We start from the raw sequence: 10,845 nt of genomic DNA on the forward strand, positions 1-10,845 counted from the left end.
CTCTTTGGAGAAATGTCTCTTCAGGTCCTTTGTCCATTTTTCAATTGGGTTGTATATTGGCTTGTATATGTTGGATATTAGCCCCTTATCGGAGGCACTGTTTGCAAAAATCTTCTCCCATTCAGTTGGTTGCCTCTTTATTTTGTCGACGGTTTCTTTTGCTGTGCAGAAGCTTTTAAGTTTCATATAGTCCCATTAGTTTATTTTAGGTTTTACTTCCATTGCCTTTGGAGTAAAATTCATAAATGCTCTTTAAACCCAAGGTCCATAAGTTTAGTACCTATGTTTTCTTCTATGCAGTTTATTGTGTCGGGTCTCATGCTTAAATCTGATCCATTTTGAATTAATTTTGTTACATGGTGACAAATAGCAGTCCAATTTCCATTCTTTTGCACGTGGCTATCCTATTCTCCCAGCACCATTTATTGAAGAGGCTGTCTTTCCTCCATTGTATGTTTTTAGCTTCTTTGTCAAAAATTATCTGTCCATATTTATGTGGTTTTATTTCTGGGTTCTCAATTCTATTCCATTGGTCTATGTGTCTGTTTTTCTGCCAATACCATGCTGTTTTGATTATTGTAACCCTGTAGTACAAGCTAAAGTCAGGGAGTGTGATACCTCCAGTATTGTTCTTTTTTCTTAAAATTGTTTTGGCTTATCCAAGTCTTTTGTGGTTCCAAACAAATCTGATGATTTTTTGTTCTATTTCTTTAAAAAATGCCATTGGGAATTTGATGGGGATTGCATTAAATCTGTATATGGCTTTGGGTAATATGGCCATTTTAACTGTGTTGATTCTTCCAATCCATGAGCACGGAATGTCTTTCCATTTCTTTGTGTCTTCTTCAATTTCTTTCAAAAAGGTCTTATAACTTTCAACATATAGTTCCTTCACATTCTTGGTTAAGTTTATTCCTAGGTATTGTATTTTATTTTATTTTATTTTATTTTTTGCTGCAATTGCAAAAGGAATTGTTTTTTGTATTTCTTTTTCTGAGATTTTATTGTTAATATATAGGAATGCAATGGACTTTTGTACGTTGATTTTGTAACCAGCAATGTTACTGTATTCGTTGATTGTTTCTAATAGCTTTTTGGTGGAGTCTTTAGGATTTTCTATATATAGCATCATGTCATCTGCAAAGAGTGATATTTTAACTTCTTCATTCCCAATTTGGATGCCTTTTATTTCTTTCTCTTGCCTTATTGCTCTGGCAAGGAGTTCCAACACTATGTTGAAAAGCAGAGGTGATAGGGGACAGCCCTGTCGTGTTCCTGAATGTAGAGCAAAGGGCTTCAATTTTTCACCATTAAATATGAGATTAGCTGAGTGCTTGTCATATATGGCCTTTATTATGTTAGGTATTTTCCTTCTATACCTATTTTATTAAGAGTTTTAATCATAAATGGATGTTGTATCTTGTCAAATGCATTTTCTGCATCAATTGATATAATTATATGATTTTTGTCCTTTATTTTGTTTATGTGATGTACCACATTGATGGATTTGCGGATGTTGAACCATCCTTGTGCCCCGGGGATGAACCCCACTTGGTCGTGATGAATAATCTTTTTAATGCATTGTTGTATTCGATTTACTAGAATTTTGTTTAAGATTTTTGCATCTGTATTCATCAGACATATTGGTCTGTAGTTTTCTTTTTTTGTGTTGTCCTTACCAGGTTTGGGTACTAGGGTATGTTGGCCTACTAAAATGAGTTAGAGACTACTGACTCTTCTTCAATTTTTTGGAAGAGTTTGAGCAGGATTGGTATTAGATCCTGTTTGAAGGTTTGGTAGAATTCACTAGTGAAGCCATCTGGTTCCAGACTTTTGCTTTTGGGAAGGTTTTGAATGACTGATTCAATTTCTTTACTGGTGATCAGTCTGTTTAGATTTTTCAATTCTTTGTGGTTCAGCTTTGGAAGGCTATGTGTTTCTAAGAACTTGTCCATTTCTTCTAGGTTATTGAATTTGGTGGCATATAGTCCTTCATAGTATTCTTGGATGGTCCTTTGTATTTCTGTGGTGTCGTGATTACTTCCCCTTTTTCATTTCTGATTTTGTTAATTAGTGTCTTCTATCTTTTTATCTTAGTGAGTCTAAACAAGAGTTTGTCAATTTTGTTAATCTTTTTGAAGAACCAGCTCTTTATCACATTAATTTTTTCTATTGTCCTTTTGTTCTCTATTTCATTTAGTTCTGCTCTGATTTTTTTATTTCCTTTCTTCTGCTGACCTTGGGTTTCACTTGTGCTTCTTTTTCTAGTTTTTAAAGTGTAACATGAGGTTATTTATTTGGAAGTTTTCTTGTTTCTTGAGATAGGCCTGTAATGATATAAATTTCCCTCTTAAAACTGCTTTCGCTGCATCCCAAAAGTTTTGGTAGGATGTATTTTCATTGTCATTTGTTTCTATGTATCTTTTGTTCTCTCCTCTAATTTTTTCTTTGACCCAGTCGTTCTTTAAAAGTATGTTGTTTAATCTCCATGTATTTGTGTTTTTTCCTGCTTTTTTTTTGTTGATATCCAATCATAAAGCCTTGTGATCAGAGAATATGCTTGGTATGATTTCAATCTTCTTAAATTTGCTGAGGCTGATTTTATGTCCCAATATATGGTCTATCCTTGAGAATGTTCCATGTACACTTGAAAAGAATGTACAGTCTGATATTTTAGGATGAAGTGCTCTATATATGTCGATTATGTCCATTTCATCTAATGTGTCATTTAGGGCTGCTGTTTCGTTATTCATTTTCTGTTTGGATGATCTATCCATAGCTGTCAATGATGTATTTAATTCCCCTAGTATAATTGTGTTTTGGTCAATTTCTCCTTTTAGTTCTGTTAGTAGTTGCTTGGTATATTTTGATGTTCCCTGATTGGGGGCATAAATATTGATGACTGTTATGTCTTCCTGTTGTATAGCCCCCTTTATCATTATGGAATGTCCATCTTTGTCTCTTGTTATCTTTTTCAACCTGAAGTCTGTTTCATCTGATATCCTTATGGCTACACCTGATTTTCTCTGGATTCCATTTGCTTGGAGTGTCAATTTCCACCCTTTCACTTTGAGTCTATGCTTCTCCTTGTAGCTGAGATGTGTCTTTTGGAGACAGCATATGGTTGGGTTTAGTTTTTTGATCCAATCTGCTACTCTGTGCCTTTTTATTGGTGCATTCAGTCCATTTACAGTTAGGGTAATTATTGATATGTGAGGATTTCCTGTCATTCTATCTTTAGTTTTCTGCTAAGGCTGTGTCTCCATTGTTTCTTTGCCTTTTTGTTGTCTATTATTTCTGTGTGGTGGTATTCTATGATGTTTCCCTCTGTTTCTTCTTTTATTACAGTATATGTATATCAGTTCTGGATTTCTTTTGAGTGGTTACCCTTAAGTTTATTAAAAGAAAGTTTGATATTTAGAGAATTCCATTTTCTTTAGCACGCTTACTTTCTCCATTCCCATATTCTAGTTCAGGCCTTTACTCTCCCCCTTTTTATGTTTTGGTTGCCACAAATTGTCCCTGTTGATGGTGGTCGAATAGCCTCCTTTAGTATTTCTTGTAGTGCAGGTCGTGTATTAGAAAATTCCCTCAGCTTCTGTATGTCTGGAAAGGTCTTTATTCCTCCTTCATATCTAAAGGATATCTTTGCTGGATATATTATTTTTGGCTCATAATTTCTCTCTTTCAATAGTTTGAATATTTGGTTGCACTCCCTCCTGGCTTGTAGTGTTTCTGCTGAAAAATCTGATGATAATCTAATGGGCTTTTCTTTGTAGGTTACTGTTTTCTTTTCCCTGGCTGCCTTGAGGATTCTTTCTTTGTCGTTGATTTTAGACAGCTTCAATACAATGTCCCTTGGAGAAGGCCTGTTGGGATTGAGGTAATTAGGTGTTCTATTTGCTTTTTGGATTCGAGGATCCAGTTCTGTCCACAAGTTTGGGAAGTTCTCATCAACAATTTGTTTGAATACATTCTCTGTTTCCTTCTCTCTTTCTTCTGCTTCTGGTATGCCCATTATTCTTATATTGCTCTTTCTGATGAAGTCAGAAAGTTCTTGTAGAGTTCTTTCATTTCTTTTAAGTCTCAAGTCTCTTTCTTCTTCTATCTGTGTTATTTCCAGGTTTCTATGTTCGATGTCACTGATTCTTTCCTTCATCTGGTCAAGTATACTACCTAAACTGATTATTTCATTCTTAATTTCTTCTATTGAGTTCTTAATCTCCAGAAATTATATTTGGTTCTTTTTTAAAATTTCAGTCTCTTTCGTAAAATGCTCATGTTTTTCTTTGACTGTGTTTCTGAGTTCATTAAACTTCCTTTCTGTGTTTTCTTGCATCTCGTTGAGTTTTTTTCAGAACTGCAATCTTGAATTCTCTGTCATTTAAGTTCCTTTTCTGGAGACTTTTCACTTTCTTTCTGAGCTGTCTTGTTGCCTTGGTTATTCATGGCAATTACTGATTTATTATTTCTCTTTCTAGACATCTACAGGAGTGGCTTCTGCAACAGGTTGATAGGAAGAGGTCTTTCTTTTGTTTTCCAGTACTTTTTGGTAGAATGTTTTATTTTCTCTCCGACTGTAGCCTTTTTTTTCTCTCTCACATGGTAGTGCTTTGTTTTCTCCTCTCTATTCCAGCTTCTCACACAATGGGGGATTCCCTGGGAGATGGGCTTCTCCTCTGTTAATAGTTCGCCTGGGTTAAAGGGTGCCGTGTCCCGGTGGGTATGCAGAGAGCTTTTGAAGTTCCAAAGCTCTTCCTGCACCAGAGTCACAGCCCGTGTGTTTCAGCAGCTCTGTTTACTCCTGCAGGGATCCACCCAGATAGCTGGGGTCAGAGGCGGGGTGAGTTGTGAGAGGTGGCCCAGAGCAATGGCGGTGACCACCACCACATCCGGTCCTGTTTCCACAGCTCCCTCCCCTTTGTCGGAACTAGTTGTGCTGCGAATCTGTTTCTGTGATCCACAGTTCTCAGAACAGCAAATATTCTGTTCTTTTGATCTGTGCTACTGTTCCACTTCTAGCACTGGGCAGGTGGGGGCAGGGCGAGCTCTGGGAGGGTAGGGAGGGGGCGCTAGTCTCAGTGCCTAAGGCTTCTGTTCTCTGCTCGGCAGTGCGGTCTTAAACCACAGTTTTCAGCCTTCTTCCCTCAGTCTTTGCTCTGAGGTCTCTGCCATGAGCGTTGCGTTCAGCCGTGTTATATACTGCCCCCTCAGCCCTGTGGGCCATAAGCAGAGCCCTAGCAGTCTGAGTTCTTCCCTCTTTCGCAGCTGCGGTAGTTCCGGGATGCAGCGACAGAGTACTGAGCTAGGTCTGCGTCCTACGCCTGCACGGCTCCATCTCCGCACTTCTTCCCTCTCTCCTCCCCTCCTCACGCGATTCTCCCACCTTTAGGTGAATTCAGTAGTGGGCCTCTTCGTCTTGCCTGTCTGCTGTGCAGGGAGTCCTTTGTGGAGTTATTGTTGTTCGATTAGTTGTAAATTCCTGGGCAGCTTTATAGAGACTCACCTCATGCTACCATTTTGATTGAGTTTAATAGTTTTTAAACAGTTATTTTTAGTAGAATTTAAAAGTAAGATATTTATACAAGAAAACCTATTAGTCGTAGAGTGGATACTTGGACTTAAGAGAAGAACTGGAGAAGGAAGAGGGTTTTGAAGAGCCTGGTGAACCTCTTATGAAACCTAGATTGCCACAATCGGAATGAAAATTACCCGAATCACAAAATGTGTACTCAGCCTGGAAGTATAAAAATCTTGGTTTAAAAGTATATTTGATGAACAACATGAATGTATTTAATACCACTGAATTTTACACTTAAAAATGGCCAAAATGGTAAATGTTATGTTATGTTAAGTTGTTATGTTATATTATGTGTATATCACCACAATAACAAAAAACTAGATCCTGCCATTTACTGGACAACATGTGACACTCGGCAAGCATTTTAACCTTATGGAGTTTTAGGTTTTTTTCAGCACATTGGCACAAGTCATAATTTGATTAACAGGATATTAAAATTGAACTGTTTAAATCCCAGTTTTGCACCAAAACCCCAATACCACATATCAAAATCAGGTGCAAGCCCACTAATGAGATTTGCAGAAAGTCGTAAGAGTATCTGGTCTACTGGGTCTGTGATTCCTATCCACACTGAGTGCATTATAGGGTTGGACTAATTTAGTGAGAGAATTTTTGCAGGGTTGTTGTGCTGTGCTTTTCCCATATACAAGGGAAAGTGAATTAGGCATTCTTTTGTTGTCATGTCAAAACCAAAGAGAGGACCTTTGAAAAACCCTCCAGAGAGAATGGTGTCTGTCTAAATATGACAGCGAGAAAGGAACTCTCCCTCACAAGGAAACTACAGTTTCCTTGTGATATGATCAGCAATGTAAGGTGGAAGGAGGGGAGTCTGTGAAGAACCCCCAAAAGTGCCTTATGAGAAAGGTAGTTTGAAACAACGTCAAGTCCCAGAAAGCTCATTGTCAGCTAATGAAAGCATCAGTCAAGAAAGAACTTTTCTGTTCTGTTCATTTCTTCTCTACTCTCTACCAACTAGTGCCAAGGCTGCATGAGGCAGGGAGAAGGATTTACTCAGAGAAAACAGGAGAGATGAGATGGGGTCAGAGGAGAGAGTAAAGCCAATATAGAGGCGGGCATGTGACTGCTGTCAATGGACTCATCAGTCTTAAAGAAAGGTCTAAACTCAAAAATTACTGTGTGTGAATAAAAATTTTGTAGCAAACATGGGAAATTGGCAGATATCAAAACTGGATTGATGAAGAATAAATGTTGGCAGCACATGTGGATGCAGTGACAGAAATGCCTCAGTGGGCTTCTGAAAGATGCTTCCTCAGCCCCCAAATTTAGTTTGAGTCAACTCTGAAAATGAAGTGAGGAAAATTTAATTGCCTATACCAAACTCAATTTGGGGAAAAGTGTATTTCAACCTTTCAAGTACAATATACAAACTGCCATTTAGAAATTGACATAGAACAGCTTACCTTGGTCAATAAAAGGTACAGGCCTCATCGCTTCCCTTCTCATTCTGGAAACTTAGTTTGGGCTCCATCTCTCTCCCTTTCTCTCTCCTAATCACCCTATAACCTGCTTTATCTCCTCAGCAAATCATCCTGGCACACCCAGCCATGTTACTAGCACTGAGCAATATTTTAGTGTCATATTGCAAAATATGACCAATAGTAGTTGAAAAATTGAGAGTTCCTTTCTTCACAATCATTTTTATTGTATTTATTTATTATTTATTTATTTATTTATTTATTTATTTATTTTTAGTTTCTCAAATGTCTGACATTGTGATACATGTTGGGCACACTACAAAGAATAAGACATTGTCTCAGCTTCAGTGAGCTTGTAGATTAGGTATAGAAACAGAAAACTAAAAATATAATTATGAGGTAATGAGAAAATGACAATAAAATATATGTACAAATTACTATAGCAGCACAGAGGAAGGAGAAATGCGTTCTTCTTCTCAAAGTGGGAAAGCCTACATACCGGGAAAAAATTAGCCAAAGAACCAGTTAAATGTAATGAATCCCCATTTAACCACTCCTGTCTTCCTGTTCAGCACTTTGGAACATCATTGTGAACAAGCAACAGGCGTGTTTCACCTGGTCATTGCCATGAGGCTGCTAGCCCTGCTACCCACTTGAATGAAACTCTTCCCTCCAAGATGATATGGCTCCTGTGTGGAAAAATTTTACGGGGTTAGGTGATCCTCACTGTACCCAAATAGCTGCCCTACTGATCTCGTTACTGTGTCCAAAAAATGCCACGATTAGAATCACTACTTTGAAATTATATCATTATCTTCAGAGTGCTCCAGATAATCATACAGTTGACACCTAATGTTTAAACGTTCTCTTAGGGTGTTTCTACATGTGTAACTGATATACATTTGCAGTCAGCTGGCAAACTGGGCATAGCCTACATCATGTTTTCTGCAGTTAGGCAGCCTCTGTCGGGATCCTATCTCTAGCACTCTATGTAAACCACTCTGCCTCAGTTTCTTCATCTATAGAATGAAGATGACATGAAAATTTAATGTCTAGTGTATAATACGCATTTAATAACTTAAAGCATTGTCTTTATTATCTGGATGTCTAAAATAAAAGATCAGCCAAAACCTTTTCAAAACCATCAAAAAGTATAAGGGAAAAGGGGACAGAGGTAAGAGTTTGTAAAGGGGGAAAAAAAAGAACTCAAGACTGTTGATGAGAATTCTTATAAGAAGGAGCTCTCTTTCGGATTCTCAGTAATCTTTCTTAGAGCCACATTATATTTGAAATAAACCACCTGAGAAGAGATAGAGACCAAGAGAAACAAGCTTCCTAATAAAACCATAAGACCTATCTTCAAAATTTTGAACTGTGGAGCAAATCTATGAAGTAATGATTGGTATCCTACAAATTCTTTGCATTATTGTAAATGGAAATATTCTTTCAATCAGAAACATACACACACACACACACACACACACACACCAAAGGAAGGATAAATAAACAACACTATACAGTTGAACATAAACTTTTTATCTACAATTTCATACTCAAATAAGTTTTATAAACCCATAGTTAGGATACACATAATCATTAACTACCTGACCCCACCCATTTTGTTTTATGAAGATATTTGTACTATTAAGCAAAATCATTGTTATATCTTAAGTACATAAAAAACTCATTTTTAAATTCAAGTGTTTCTAGTAATACCCTATATATTATACCATAAAATGCTTATTATCTGAAGAGTCCTGCTTCAAACCAACTGAGTTTTCAAACTCAAAATATTTTGAGTTTCTCAAAATATTTTTTTGCCCAAAAAAGCTCCATGGAATTCCCTCATTTCTAAAACCTGTTACAAACTTGAGTTTCATGGCAGGGCAAGGACAAAAAGCAAAATTACTAGTACTCGTAGAGCCAAAAGTCTCTTGTGTTCTTTTACAAAATTTCTTACTTCTGAGATTAATGGACTATCCATGGGTTCTGGGCGATGTCTAAAAACTTTAAAATAAGGAAGGGTGACCCCTAGTGTTAGACTTTAGAAACCAAATTCATGTAAAACCACAGAGCTCCGCAAGTGTGAGAGGAAATTGAATAGCAAGTCAAAATACTTACAAGTTTTTTGTAAAAACAAGTCAAAATACTTAATTTACTTACCTTAATTGTCTGTAGACAAATTAATCACCATCATTTAAGATCTTATTAGAATGGTTTAAGAAAATCTTTACAACAACACAGTTCCTCCTACATAAACTCCCTTTTACTCATGGCAAGTGTACAAATCAAAAAAGAATGAAGAAGAAAAGGCACAAGATTTGCTTGAACGAGTAAAAAGAAAACTAGCCAAGGAAAAAATAAAGCCTAAACATTAACTCCACCTTGCACTGAAGGTGACAAATCATACTTAAGCCAATGCATCAGACTTGCGTCAAGTATTTAGTGAGGACATCTTGAGAGAATCATTTACTTCGTTACCAGTTTTTGCACAGAAAAACTTACCTTCAACAAGCCCAAGATCACCAGGCCTGTAAGAAAAAGGAATCGTTCATCGGAAACACTTGCCACTTGTGACAAAATAAAATGAAATGAGAGGTCAAGAGTGACTTACTGCATCATTTGAACTCACTGTCACTCAACAAGAGGAGATTTTAGCAAGAAGAAGACACGCTGGGACACGGAAGCCTTACAGGTGGAGGGGACTTCTTCCTAGAGAAAAAGAAATACACCATGTAGGAAAGCCTCAAGTTCTTTCCTATTAACTTGTATTGCCTTTATTTACTAAAGTCCTTGTCTGGAACTGGCTTGGCACCAGAACAGAGCTAGGCAAAAACTAGAAATTTAATGCTCACCTTTGAATTTCAGGTGCCAAAGTGACATGAGTTGCCTAGGCAAAGTCTGTGCTGAGGACAGCTCTGCCACTTGCTTTACTCATATGGACTTGACAAAAAAAAAATGCAGAATGATGGGGAAAATAAGGAATGAGAAGGAAATTGAATAGAGTGATGAAATTGCCAGTTTAATATGAGAGTAGAACTTAAATGGACAATAGAACTTCCGCTACCAACAATGATTGCTGACACATCATCCATCACTCGTACAGCACATTTAGTTCTTAGGCTACGGACTCATTGTCTTCCTTTGTTCTCATGAGCCCATGAAAAGAGAAGCTTTTCTTTGGTGAGAGCTTCACAGTGGGCTCTTAAGCTTTCTAAGAGCCAGTTCCACCCACAGTTTCCATTAGTCATTTAAAATGTCCAAGCTTTACTGAAGTCCTTAAATTTTCTTCACAGTAGATTTTCTCTTACATCCTCTAACTTTATGCAGTAGGTGCCCACTCACCTTTACCAAGAAAGATATCCCTTTCTTGTTTCACATAAATAGTTCCTAGTAAACATCTGTTATCTAACTTATAACTGTATATTATTTAGATCACACTTCCTAAAGTATTTTAAATAGTACTTTGAAAGAATTGTATTTATATTAACAAAAAATAAGATTTTACTCTCTAAGATGATTTTGTGCTAGAAGATTCATTTTATTCCTTTATATTTCTGACTTCAAACATCTGGAAGAATGTAAAATATCTTTTTTTAATTTGTATTTTCAATATTTTTATAAAAAAGAATGCATTCAAAAAAGTTGCCTCAAGTTTCTGTTGTCATTATACCCCTGCAATCAAGGACTTTCAATTACAAGCAATATGCCCCTAAAACAATTTCATTTATTTAGCAAGAAGGTCATCTTTAATAGGTGTATACATAATTTCATTTTGTGACGGATTCACCTGCCTACTAATGCTCATTCTAGCAGAGCTTTTGACCT

The sequence above is a fragment of the Rhinolophus hipposideros genome (assembly GCF_964194185.1).
Source record: "Rhinolophus hipposideros genome assembly, chromosome: 3".
In the NCBI taxonomy this organism is placed as follows: domain Eukaryota; kingdom Metazoa; phylum Chordata; class Mammalia; order Chiroptera; family Rhinolophidae; genus Rhinolophus; species Rhinolophus hipposideros.